Raw genomic sequence first — 14,768 nt, 5'->3', positions numbered from 1 at the left:
TTTTGCAGAGTAAATAAACAATACGCTCTGTAAATATCTAAAAGAGGGATTGACTACAAACACCATATATATGTATAAATACATCAAATGAATCATATATGTAGCATGTTACACATATGAATTATATGAAATAACATTTATAACATAATAATACCTAGATGTATATATAATATTACACACACATATATATGTAGCTTTTGAAAATTTTTCTTTTAATTTTCCCTTCCATTTGTGATACATAGGGTAGTCTGTGTTACGGAAGTTCCTGAGAAAATTCCTATAGTGACAGTGTTAGGGTTCATCGAGGTTCCCAGCTGTTCTCCTTTTCCAGGATGTAACATGTGACACTATTGGTCACCAAAAGGTAAGCTGGGATGTGCTACTTTTGAGTCCTTTAAAAGGCAGTGTATGACTCTCTAAGTTTTCTTTCCCTGAAACCTGGTATTGGAATGTTGTCATCAATGGCAGAGCATCAATTTACCAGCATTTCTGAGAAAATGAGAAGAAAACACCGCCCCTCCTTTCCAATATTCCTTGGACATGAAGGATGAAACAGAAATAAGTCCTCATTGTTAAGTCACTGAGATTACTGGATTCTTTGTTATCATAGCATACCCTAACCTATCCTTACCAGTCTATCATCCAAGTTCACCAAATTGATACAAATGCTATTAAGAGATATTAAGAAATATGGAGAGCTATAATATTGGGAAAACTCAATCAAAAAATGGCAGAAGACCTAAATAGACATTTTCCCAAAGAAAATATACAGGTGGTCAACAAATACATGAAAAGAAGCTCAACATCACTAATTACTAGAGAACTTCAAATCAAAACAACGAGATGCATCTCACACAGGTCAGAATGACCATTATCATAAAATCTACAAATAATAAATCAGAGAGTGTGGAGAAAAGAGGGCCCTCTTCCACTGCTGGTGGGAATATAAATTGATACAGCCACTATAGAGAACAGTATGGAGGTTCCTTAAAAAACTAAAAATAGAACCAGTGTATGACCCAGCAATCCCCCTCGTGGGCACATACCCAGAGAAAGCCATAATTCAAAAAGACGCATGTACCGCAGTGTTCATTGCAGCCCTATTTACAATACCCAGGACGTAGAAGTGGCCTAAATATGCATCAACAGAGAAATGGATGAAGAAGTGGCACAATGGAATATCACTCAGCCATAGAAAGGAACAAAATTGCGCAATTTGTAGAGACGTGGATGGATTTAGAGATTGTCACACAGAGTCAATCAAGTCAGAAAGAGAAAGACAAATACTGCATATTAACACATACAGGTGGAATTCAGAAGAATGGTATATATGATCTTATTTACAAAGCAGAAATAGAGACACAGACATAGAGAACAAACATATGGGTACCAAGGGGGGAAAAGGGACGGTGGGGTGACTTAGGAGATTGGGGCTGACATATACACACTACTGATGTTCTGCATTAAACAGATAACTAGTGAGAACTGACTCCATAGCACACATGACTCTACCAGGGCTCTCTGGTGACCTAACAGGGAAGGAAATCCAAAAAGGACGGGATATACACAGTTGACTCAACTTGCTTTATAGCAGAAACTAACGCAACACTGAAAATCAATTATATTCCAAAAATTAATTAAAAACAAAGAAATGTGGGGAGCTACTTTTTTCATCCAAGAGCCTTAAATAGTGTACCCATTGTGAATAACACATGTCTATGATTTGTGAACAATTTAGCATGAATCATCAGTCTCCCCAACCAAGCACTTGCAGTCAACTTACTTTCTTACAGGAGTCTAGTTACTTATGAAAAAAGTCCAATCTGACACTGGAAGAAATTAAAAAATGAAAAGTATACGTGCATTGCCCAAAATCACTGACAGCATTTGGCACAGATTATAATGTTGGCTCTAAAACTGCCCCCAATTCCCAGAGCCTGGTTATTCCAAGACAATGTGGGTCAGAGATTCCCTATGGGTCTGGGTGATAGGCAATAATCCTATGTTTCTAAGTCTTACCTGTGGAAAATAGAGCAGAGTGGATGTGGCTAATGATAGCAGCTATGTCACACTTGAGTCAACAAAAGATAAGCCCAGGGAATATCGAGTTTAGTGGGAGTACTCGTGGCAGCACAGACAGCTTACCCCTGGAGTAAAGCAAAAATAGATGCAATACTTAGACACGTAACAAGTGTCCCGCGAGACCCACTAGTGAAATAGACCTGCCTGTCCATTTTGAGCAAATGCACCTATGAATTCAGTGGAGTTTTGACACAGGCTAATCACTTACAATTCAATCAAAATGGTCAAATTAGTGATGCTTACACTGAGTCAAATGTGCCCTCAACAAACTAAGAAGTGTGGATGTTGGTCTGAACAAGAATCAGGAGATTCTTTTCCAAAGGTAGGCGACAAAACTCATGGTACAGCGAAAAATAGTATACAAGCGGCAGTTCCTACTGCAGTTAGAAGCTATCGGGTTCTTCTATCTGAGAAAGGCTCAGCCTGTTGCAAGGTGATGGTGACTCATTAGCAATGAGCAGGGAAGAAGATGCTTAAAAATAAAAGCCCAACATCTTTATAATCTATATTTTCTCCTATTATGGCACAATAGTAAGTACTTTTCTTGCACAAAGCAGGGCTCTAAGCTTGTCTTTATTTTATTTAATTCTCAAGACCATCTTGAAGTGAAGTGAAGTGAAGTCGCTCAGTTGTGTCCGACATTTTGCGACCCTGTGGACTGTAGCCTACCAGGCTCCTCCATCCATGAGAGTCTCCAGGCAAGAATACTGGAGCGGGTTGCCATTTCCTTCTCCAGGGCATCTTCCCAATCCAGGGATCAAACCTGGGTCTCCCGCTTTGCAGGCAGATGCTTTAACCTCTGAGCCACCAGGGAAGCCCAAAACCATCTTGGAAGGTCCATATTATTTCTATTTTACTCCTGGAGAAACTGAGGCTAAAGGATGGGCTACTTTGCAAAATTGCACAGTTAACCAGTGACCTCAAGGCTTACACCAGCAATCCATGTGTGCACCCTGGATGGTTAGCCTCAGTGTCTTCCCAAATATAGTGGTTCTCTGGATTTACTTTTCGAAAATTCGACTTACGAGCCCATACCAAAATCCAAATGTTTGGTCACTAAGGGAATATCTGGTGACCCAGGAAAGTAGGTCGCTGCTTGCGCATGGCAGTTTCTCCCTTGAGCTCACCAGTAGCTGTTTCCTTTGGACAGGATGTGCGCTTCCTTGTTGTTATTGTTGTTTAGTCATTAAGTCATATCTGACCCTTTGTGACACCATGAACTGTAGCCTGCCAGGCTCCTCTGTCCATGAGATTTCCCAGGCAAGAATAACGGGCTGGGTTGCCATTTCCTTCTCCAGGGGATCTTCCTGACCCAGGAATCGAACCTGAGTCTCCTGCATTGGCAGGCTGATTCTTTACCACTGAGTCACCAGGGAAGCTCTAGTTTTTCCCTCTCTTGTCCAGCCTGCCCTCCTCTTGGTTATTACTTGGCTGCCCACAGTAGATATCTGTGTTTGAACCCCCAGGTTTAAATGGTGTTGATGTGAGAAAGAGAGAAGTGATTTCACTGTGAAACCTATTATTATTCTACAGTGGGGTTTCCTCACCTTGGCATTCTTGATATCTTGAACTAAAAAAACTCATTCTTGGGATGCTCTATGTACTCTAGTACATTTAGAAGCATCCTTGGCCTTTACACAGTAGATGCTAGTAACACTATCTCATTTCCCAGTTGTAAGGACCAAAAGTGTCTCTACACATTAGTAAATATCCCCAGGGAAGCAAAATCATCCCTAGCTGAGAACTTTGTCTTTGCAACACACTTTTAAGGCTCAAGACATTTTAAAATAGTCAAACAAATAGGATCTATTCTGGAGGAAACAATATGCACCATTGTTGATTTCCTGCAGTCCATGGGGTCACAAACAGGCAGACATGACTGAGTGACTTCACTTTCACTTTTCACTTTCATGCACTGGAGAAGGAAATGGCAACCCACTCCAGTGTTCTTGCCTGGAGAATCCCAGGGAAGGTGGAGCCTGGTTGGCTGCCGTCTATGGGGTCGCACAGAGTCGGATATGACTGAAGCGACTTAGCAGCAGCAGCAGCAGCAGCATGACTATGTATGATGTTTTATTGGGGGAAACTAGTACATGAGTACTTTCTGTGTTATTTTGTGATCTCTTATGTCTTTAACTACTTTCATGTTATTTAAATGTTAAGAAAAAGCTTCCCTCATGGCTCAATGGTAAAGAATCCGCCTGCCAATGCAGGAGACACTAGTTCAATCCCTATGTCAGGAAGATCCTCTGGAGGAGGAAATGGCAACCCACTCTAGGGTTCTTGCTTGGGAAATCCCATGGACATAGGAGCCTGGTGGGCTATAGTCCATGAAAACACAGAAGAGTCAGACATGGATTAGTGACTAAACAACAACATCACCAAACATTAATAGTTGAGCAAATATTGAGTCAATCAATACATACTGAAATGTAGACTTCTTTTTAATTTTTAATCCTGTGTATTTGATTTCCTTGGGAGTAATAACCCTCACAAATTATATTCCTTTATAGAAAATGTTCAGGAAATATTTACAGGCCAAGTAATTTAAAAGGAGCCCATAAGATTTTAACTTATGTGTATCAGCCACCTGGAAAACTGTTGAAGAAAACAAGTTGTTTCTCTTGATAAAGGAATGGACAAAGGAAGGAGATTGAGGAGACAATCAAATGAAGAAGGAAGAAACTTGGATTGCACAACTCAGTTGATCTGTTTAACAGAGGGAAACACATGTCAAAGTAGAGACACAGAAAGAAGGGGAGGAGGGGGAAGCAAGCTGAAATGGAAAAGAAAATTTTTCTATAATGATTCTCTGTCGTAAACACATTTTGAGCAGATTGTAAAAAAGTAATTCAACTGAAATTAGATTACAAAGAGCACGCAGTACCCTAAGTACAACTGTATTATGGAAACGGGAAATTAATTAGTCTGGAAAATGGTATTTCCCCTCCTCTGTAGGAGGCTGAGTCTCTTTGGGGACAGTCTTGGGGCTTTGCCTTAAGGTCCTGTGAGCCATGGTGGCATGACATTTCTGGGCTTTGAGGCTGGCCTTCCAATACCCACTGCAATTAGTCCCTTGATCTTTAATTTCAGGCTGGGAAGTGATACCTGGATTCATTGGTGGATTATTTTGCTATTCATAGAAAACTGGTTACTTCTAGCTCAGCTTTCATTTAATCAGCTGATATAGGCTGTGGCATTTCAGCTGGGCCAGTAATAGATGTAATGGTAGTAGATGGAAAAGGACCTGAAAAAGAATATGTACATATACATATGATATATATACATATATAATATTGATGTGTATTTATATGAATCACTTTGCCATACACTTGAAATTAACACAACATTGTACATCATCTATACTTCAATTTTTAAAAATGATAATGGAACACCTCCTTGTAGGTTTTGTGAAATTCTCCCTCCAAAGTGCAGAAAGTGGTTTCTAATTATACACTAATGCATTAATCTGTTCATTAATAATTCTAATAGGCAACAAGGAATAGATCCAAGGAGCGTTCCCATTACTCTAATGGCTTATGGGGCCACACTACAAGTCTATTACTTTTTTCAGTGTGGTAGTGTCAGATTTTATTTCTTGATCTTATGGGGAAATGCTTAATGGTGATTTTGTGGTTTCGTATTATGGGCATGTGGCAGCAGGTTTTGTTTTGTTTTTTTTTTTTAATGGATCTATATTTCAGATAAAAAGAGGTTGGGAGACCTGCTTGGTGGTCCAGCGGTTAAGAATCCACTTTCCAGTGCAGGGGACACAGGTGAATCCTTAGTCCTGGAACTAAGATCCCACATGCAAGCGAGGCAACTAAGCCCACGGGCTGCAACTCCTGAGCCACGAGCTCTAGTGCCCGTGCTCTGCAACTAGAGAAGACTGCTCACCACAACCAGAAACCCACATGCACGACTAGAGAGGAAGCCTGCAAGCAGTGAGCCAGCGCAGCCAAAAGATGACCAACAAGGCACTACTGTAAAATTAGTTAGATTTTTTAAAAGAAAGGTGGAAAGATGATTAAGAATTCCCAAGCACTGAATACAGATATCATATGAGGAACTCATATTCACAAGGAATAGACTTGACCAGAGTTGAGGGCATTGATGGTAGAATTTTTCCAGCCTCCTCATGATGCCGTAGATTCAGCACTGGCTTTTTCCCACTGAATACATCATGAATTGAAGAGTCAAAGAGACTAAGTGATTCGTTTATGGACTCCAATAAGAGACAGAACTCGGGTTCGAATTTAAATTTGAAATCTTTACTCTTGTCACTTTCCACTGCTGCCTGCATCATGAATAATAATCTGTGTACAGAAAGCATGAAAAGAAGTGAAGTGCCCAAGCGAAGAGACACGCATCCCAGGGCCAAAGCCACCTGCTCTCCTGTTCAGTTACCTTCCATCAGGAGGAATAGAGAGAGGCACTTGGCATTAGGGCTCTGATAGCAATCTGATTTCCATCACAAGTACCAACCAGGAAATGCCAGAACAAGCCTTCTAAAGCCCTCCAACCTCACACCTGATTTCCTGATACAAAACACCCCCATGCCTGCCACTTCTTTAATGAGAGTGCCTTTGCCACTCCCCAGTTCCTCTCGTTTTAATTTCTGCTTTGCAGCAAGCTTTATCACCCGGGAGGCGCGGGCCAGGCCATTCTCCCCATGATCAAACACCCTCCTTGTTCCCACTACTGACTGCTTAGGGAGATGTTAACTGATTCCCTGTTTTAAATCTGCAGCACTTCAAAAGGCTGTTCTGTCTTTGCAAGCACAGAGGCCTGGCACATGGCCACAGCCAGGGAGCTGAGGTTTGCCCTTGAGTCCCAGTGCAATCACACAAGGTCTGCCTTCCCCCGCTCCCAAGTTCTGAGTGTGTTTGCAAAAATCCTCCAGTGTTTCCAGAATGACAATTGACTGGTGATAGCCAGAGCCATTCAGGTGCTGAGAAACGCCTGTCTGAGGGCGTGTGATTAAGGAGGAATGTTTTCATGCCAGTGGAGTGGGTCTTGGAGAGCCACCATTGTGCTGTGAAGCAGGAGGGAGGGGAGCCGGGGCCACCTCTGTCTCTCCACCATCTCAGAAAGGAGTCATTTGGCATGACACCGGGCTCTGGCAACCCGAAGTTCCCACAGAGACACATGTGCTGCCCAAACCCCTAGGGTTTTACAAACCAACAGTCCAGCAAAAAAAGATGCTGGGAAAGGGCTGGAGACACTGGAGAGAAGGACATAATGTTTGTCCTCAAGGAGCTTATTTTCTCAAAAAGAGAAAAAGAAGGGACAGATGAATGAATCATTACAGTCATGGATGAAAAATGCAGGGAGCATTATGTACCAGGTAGCCCAGAGACGTACACTGGAGCAGTTGTGGGTGTGGGTGCATGTCTCTGGCCCCTATGGGGGTGAAGGCAGGGGGGCAGTATCCTGATGGAGGGACTGCAGGCTCTGAGAGCTTGACTCATGGTCCTGGAGTTTCAGCACATGGGATCCTTGTATACATCCTGGAGAGTGGAGCTGGGAGCTAAGTCTGAAAGGAAAAGTTATCAAGAGAATACTGGTCCCTGGTGCTGTATGACTGAACATAGGTGTGCTCTCCAAGGGGCTTCTTAATTTTCTCTCCTGAGAGTGGAATGGTTAGTTCTCCATCTTAGAAATATCCCTCTGGTTGCCATACTGAGGCAGACTCTCAGCCTGTGAGACCCAGAGCAGCAAGGTCAATAAATGGAGTTCAAACACTTGTTCCAACACAAGGCACCTGGGGCCTGAACACTGGGAACTTTGGAGCCCATAAGTGTGGTCCCCATCAGTCTTATAAGACACATTGATCAGCTTGGTGTGATACTTGCAGGGAGCGATGAACTGAAGGTGGTGACTCCTGGTTTCTGCCTTGAGCACCAGAGAAAAGAAGCATATAAAGAAGAATGGCACATACTATGTTAAGTCTCCACCAACAGGCAAGTGGATTTAGAGGTCTTTGGGTATTCCAGTCATGATCTTGGGTGAGACCTCAGTTTGTAGGTCTAGATTTGGAAGGCTTGAGAGTGAATAAGGTTGCTCAGTACTTTGCCAAGGATAGAAATTTCAGGAAGCATATTTTTTGACGGGAAGGGAATGCAGAACAGTCTAATATCCTAGACAGGTGGGGAATGTGACATTAGAGGTGAAGACCACTGAGGGATGAGTTAAGGACCCTCAGGGCTGCCCTCTACATGACATTCCATGAGGTCAGCTGAGCCTGTTTGAGTGTCCCTCAAAGCTCAGTGATCCACTGAACACAATAACCCATGATCATTCCTGCCTGGTTTACAGGGCTTTGGAGAGATCTGTGGATAGTGTTTACAAAGCGTTTGGTGTACAACAGGTGTTCAAAACTAAGCATTACTAAATTATTTTTATTGTGCAAATTTGTGTATATATATATGTCTGTGTGTGTGTGTGTGCCTGTGCATGGGATGAATAAGGATAAGCATAAGAAACCCCTGTTTATTCCTTCACTCTGATGTATGGAAGATTCAGCATTTTATTCTGACTAGTGTAAAAGAGAAAACATGGAAGAAGAACAAGAGGACAAATTGTCCAAGCACAATCCTACTGTGGTTCACACAGGAAACAAGAAGAAGACAGGACGGAGAACTAAAAACTGTACTTTGGGCTAGTGCTTCAGCTGGGTTTGGAGCCTTAGGGCCAGCAGCACAGGAGCCAGATGGGGAGATTCAACAGGTAACTTCTCTTTTCTCCCAGCTCAAAGATTCGAGCCCCTTATGGGAGATCTACTCATGATACTGAGAATAGCAACTGTTGATCCCACTGTCTTGCAAACGGGCACTTAAAACCAATCTTAAATTTTTCTAAGAAAGTGTAGACAGAAGATTAAGGAATAGTAAAAGAAAAAATAGATAAAGTGTTTGTATGAAATTATTAACAAAACTAAATCTGTTGTCCCTAAACTTTGAGACTGTTGATAGATATATCAACCTAAATATAAAAGCGGACCTAGGACTGTCACAAGAGGCACATTTAGGTGCTTCCCAAGGATGTTCAAAATTCAGCTGTTTCGTGCATATATATGGAATCTAGAAAAATGGTACTAATGAACCAATTTGCAGGGCAGAAATAAAGATGCACGTATCGAGAACATCTTGTGGACACAACGGGGGAAGGAGCCTATTAGATGAATCAAGAGAGTGGCATTGACATATATTCACTATCTATATGTGTAAAATAGATGGCCAGTGGGAAGCTGCTGTACAGCACAAAGGGCTCAGCTCAATGCTTTGTGATGACCTAGAGGGACAGGACAGGTGGGATGGAGGCACAGGAAGGGGGGATATGTGTGTGTGTGTATATATATATATATATATATATATATATGATTTATGTATATATATTTATATGTATGTGTATATGTGTATACATATGTTTATATGGGATATATATATATATATTCCATAAGTATATATATACTTATAGAATCAACCATAAGTTGTAGGGCAGAAACCAACAGAACATTGTAATTATTCCTCCAATTAAAAAAAGTAAAATTACAAAGAAAATTCAGCTGTTTCAAAGGAATAGATACTGTGTCTCTTCAACCAGCATTGCTTCTCAGAGCTCCTTTTTAAAATAAAAAGCAATGCCATTAAGTAAGAAGTAGAAAAGAACAATCCATAAGAGGAAGTAGCTATACAAAAGAATTTTCACAAACACCTTCAGAAAAAAATTACCTCTTTGCTTGATGAGTATGATCGAGATAAAAGATCCCCTAAATTAGTACAGATCCTGGAAAATGTCATAAGAAAGACAATAGACAATGAAAAAAAGAAATTTAAGTCAGGCCTGGGCTATGCCAAAGAGAGATTGTTTAATTAAACAAAGAAATAAGACAAAATTAATGTACAGGAACTTTTCTTCATATAGACAGAAAATAAAACCTAACAATTTAAGTACGAAAGTTTATGGTAACTTTTAAAGGAAAAAAAGAAAAAGAGAAGACAGAAGATTGCTTGATTTCAGATGATTGATAAACCTGCACATAGACTGATATTTCTTAGTGCAAAACATGAGGTCATAGGGCTATGATGACTGGAAGGGTCATGGAATGAGGTCAGTGATATGGGTCCAAGAAAGATTAAGTTAAAAATCTATAAACAGTAAATGGTGGAGAGGGTGTGGAGAAAAAGGAATTCTTCTACACTGTTAGCAGAAATCAGTTGGTACAACCACTGTGAAGAACAGTTCCTTAAAAAACTAAATAGAACTACCATATGTTCGAACAATCCCACTTCTGGGCATAAATCCAAGAAAAAACGTAACTTGAAAAGATCCATGCACTTCTCTGGGTGGAGAAGGTGGGAAGGAAACAAGGGGGAGGACTTTCCATGGTGTGAACAGAGAGGGCAAGCATAGCCAGCCAGCACGGTGAGTGGCTGCAAGAGTTGGAGGTGGGGGAGAACAAGATGGAGGAAGAGTAGGTGGACGTGGAGTACATCTATCTCATGGAAACATCAGCAATACACCTTCAGACACAGAAGTGCATGCAGAACACCAGCTGAGAGCACACAGGAGGACCTGAGCAGCGGAAAAGAGTATATAGAACCACGCAAAACTCGGTAGGAGGGAGGAACTAGAGGGAAAAACAGGAGTGTTGGTAGGACTGGACCTGCCCTCAGCAGGTGGGGGAACTGAAGCAGGGGTCTGATGCCCACATCAGGGCAATTGTCTGAGTCAAGAGGAGAAACATTTACGGCTGAGAGTGAAATAGCTGATCTGTGGCCGCCTAAATGGCGTGAGAATCAGACAGTCCTTGCTGCAGCCATCCCAGACAGGGATGCAGGCCCCCTGGAAGGTGCAGCAGCTGGGAGCTGGAGTTTAGGGATTGTGGAGCAATCCCAGGGTAAGGGCTGTTGTTGACTTCAGAGAGACGGATCTAGGGGATGTGAGGGAGATCGTGGTGGGACGTGCCTGTGGAGGAAAGCCAGGCAGCCATGGAAGCAAGGTAATAGGGGGTCATGCATAGGGAGTGGAACCATCACCATAGCCTCTCTCTCACCCCACACGCTAGCAAGGGCAGCTGAACAATGGAGAGGCTGGCCCAGCAAATGCCGGAGGCACTGAACTACAGAGTAGGACCCCCCCCAGGTGCCCCTTTAAGTGCCTGATGTGCTGATCTGCAGAGTAGGACCCCAGCCAGGGTGGGGGGGCCCTCTATGTGCTTAATGTGAGGAACAACAGAGAACGACCCCAGGCAACAGAGCCCTCTAAGTGCCTGAACAGGCAGAGCTATGGAGAAAGACAAGCCAAAGAGGCCTTCTGACGCCAGCTACAAGAGGCTCAAACCAAGACTCTGACAGGGCCATAACTCCTTTAGTGGAGGCAGTCCATGTTCCTGCACACTTGGTGCCCCCAGGATCCCCGGAAGCCAAGAAGCTGCACCACCTTCACGCTCAACCCTCACTGGGGCAGAGCTGCCACAGACAACAACTATCTTGTGTCTATGCGCACAACGTTGCTTCTGTAGTGTCCAGCTTTTTGCGACCCTGTAGACTGTGGCCTGCCAGGCTTCTCTGTCAGAGAGGGGCTTCTCCAGGCAAGAATCCTGGAGCGCATGCGCCAATACTAGTTGCCATACCCTTCTAGAGCACTATATTTCCTGCTGCCCTAGCCACCAACCCCCCTGAGTATCTGGTGCTGCCAGAAACCCTGCAATTCAATGCGCTGCACCACTTCCACACCTGGCCCTCACAGGGGCAAACCCACGTCCTCCAGGGCAGCCTCAGGAACAAACCCCAGTGGACGAGCCACATGCAGAGATGGAAATAAAACCAGAATTGAAACCCAGAGGCCGTGTGGCTAAAGAAGAAGACCCAAAACCTTCGCATCAGCTGTACAATAGGCAGATTAAATCCACATGATCAACTAGGCAGACTCTGTGTCTATGGAATATATAAAAGGTCATTGAGAGCTCCTACAAAAGAAAACACACTAATTCTGATAGCTGTGGGCATTGGAGGCAAGAACACACAGGAGTAGGGCCAGATCAGAAGCTGAGCTGCCCCAACAGCATGTACAGAGATCAGCACAGTGTTGGAGGGCATCCTAGGGAGGTGAGGCGGACTGTGACTCCCAGCGCAGGAAAGGACTCTGACAGCAGTGACTCAAGAGAAACATTTATTATTCCTATGTTTTGACTTGTTCTGTAGATTCTTTTGGATTTTTTTCTTTTTTGTCATTTTTACCCCCTCTGTTGTAGTTGTCAATTTTATTGGCACTATGACATCTAACTAAGATTTTGAGGGCTTTTTTTTTCCTCAGTCACATTTTTTATAATTGTTATAAACCTCTGCCTCTACATTGGTTTTTTGTAGTTCTATGGAGTTTTCCTTTTTCTCTCTCTCTCTTTTTTTAATTTTAATTTTTAGCTCTTTAAACCTATTATTATTTTTTTCTGCATTTATTCCTTTGTTTGCTTTCCCTACTGTTCTTTTCCCCTTGCAGCTAATCTTTAATGTATATAAGTCTTCTTTATCTATTTCTATTTAACTTTGCATATCTATTCTTTCTTTCCTTTCCTCTTATCATATTTATTAGCTTTCTTTTCATTGCTTTATTCTCCAATTGGCACCTTACTTAAGCTTTGTTTCCCAGTTTGTGCTTTAGGTGGTTTTGTTCTGGTAGATATAATTTTAGGTATCTTTTGTTTGCTGGGTCAATCTATTGTACTTTATTTTTGTTGGACTGTTTTCATTTTGCTTATGGATGTATATGTATAGTGTATATTCAGTCACACTTTTTATTGTTGTTATAAACCTCCGCTTCTATGTTGGGCTTTTGCAGTTCTGTGGAGTTTTCCTTTTTTTTTTTTTTCTTTTTCCCCTTTTTTCTTTCTTCTTCCTTTTCCCCCCCTTTTTTATAGTTTTAATTTTTAATTTTTTAAGCCTGTAATATTTTTTCTACTTTTATCCCTTTGTTTGCCTTTCCTACTCTTCTTTTCCCCTTGCCATTAATCTTTAATGCGTATAAATCTTCTTCATCTACCTCTATTTAACTTTGCATATCTATTCTTCTTTTCTTTCCTCTCAACATATTTGTTAGTTTTATCTTCATTGCTTTATTTCCAAATTGGCACCTTGCTTTAGTTCTGTTTTCCAGTTGGTGCTTTAGTTAGTTTTGTTCTGGAAGATATAATTTTTGGTTTCCTTTGTTTGCTGGGTCAACCTATTGTACTTTATTTTTTGTTGGACTGTTTTAATTTTGCTTATGGTATATATGCATATGTGTATATTCAGCCACATTTTTTATTGTTGATATAAACTTCTGCCTCTATGTTGGACTTTTGCAGTTCTGTGAAGTTTTCCTTTTTTTTTTCTTTTTTATTTCTTCTTCCATTGTTTTCTTCCTCTTTCTCTTTTTATAATTTTAATTTTTTAAAATCTATTATATTTTTTTCTAAAATACTTTGAAAAAAATTGCAGAGGAAGGAACACTTTCAAACTCATTCTACAAGGCCACAATCACCCTGATACCAAAACCAGACAAAGACAACACAAAAAAAGAAAACTACAGGCCAAAATCATTGATGAACATAGATACAGAAATCCTGAACAAAATTTTAGTAAACATCAAAAAGCTCATACACCATGATCAAGTTAGGTTTATTCCAGGAATGCAAGGATTTTTCAATATATGCAAATCAATCACTGTGGCATACCATATTAACAAATTGAAAGATAAAAATCATATGATAATCTCAATAGATGCAAAAAAGCCTTTGACAAAATTCAGCACCCATTTATGATTAAAACTCTTCAAAAAATGGACATAGAAGGAACCTACCTCAACATAGTAAAGGCCATATATGATAAGCCTACAGCAAACATTCTCAATGGTGAAAAGCTGAAAGCATTCTCCCTAAGATCAGGAACAAGACAAGAGTGTCCACTTTTGCCACTATTATTCAACATAGTTTTGGAAGTCCTAGCTATAGCAATCAGAGAAGAAAAGGAAATAAAAGAAATCCAGATCAGAAAAGAAGTAAAGCTCTCACTGTTTTCAGATGAAATAGAAAATCCTAAAGATAGTATCAGAAAATTACTAGAACTAATCAGTGAATTTAGCAAAGTTGCAGGATACAAAATCAATACACAGAAATCACTTGCATTTCTACATACTGACAATAAAAAATCAGAAAGAGAAATTAAGGAATCAATCCCATTCACCATTTCAGCAAAAAGAATTAAATATCTAGGAATAAACTTACCTAAGGAGATAAAAGAACTGTACACAGAAAACTATAAGACACTAATGAAAGAAATAAAAGATGACATAAACATAGGGAGAGATATTCCATGTTCTCAGATAGGAAGAATCAATATTGTGAAAATGACTATACTACCAAATGCAATCTACAGATTCAATATGATCCCTATCAAATTATCAATGGCATTTTTCACAGAACTAGAACAAAATTTTCACAATTCATATGAAAACACAAAAGACCCTGAATAGCCAAAGCAGTCTTGAGAAAGAAGAATGGAGCTGGAACAATCAACCTTCCTGACTTCAGATTATACTACAAAGCTACAGTCATCAAGACAGTATGGCACTGGCACAAAAACAGAAATATAGACCAATGGAACAATATAGAAAGCCCAGAAATAAACCGATGCACCTATGGGTAC

The sequence above is a fragment of the Ovis canadensis genome, chromosome 18, assembly GCF_042477335.2.
Source record: "Ovis canadensis isolate MfBH-ARS-UI-01 breed Bighorn chromosome 18, ARS-UI_OviCan_v2, whole genome shotgun sequence".
NCBI lineage: Eukaryota > Metazoa > Chordata > Mammalia > Artiodactyla > Bovidae > Ovis > Ovis canadensis.
This window is presented reverse-complemented; position numbering follows the sequence as displayed.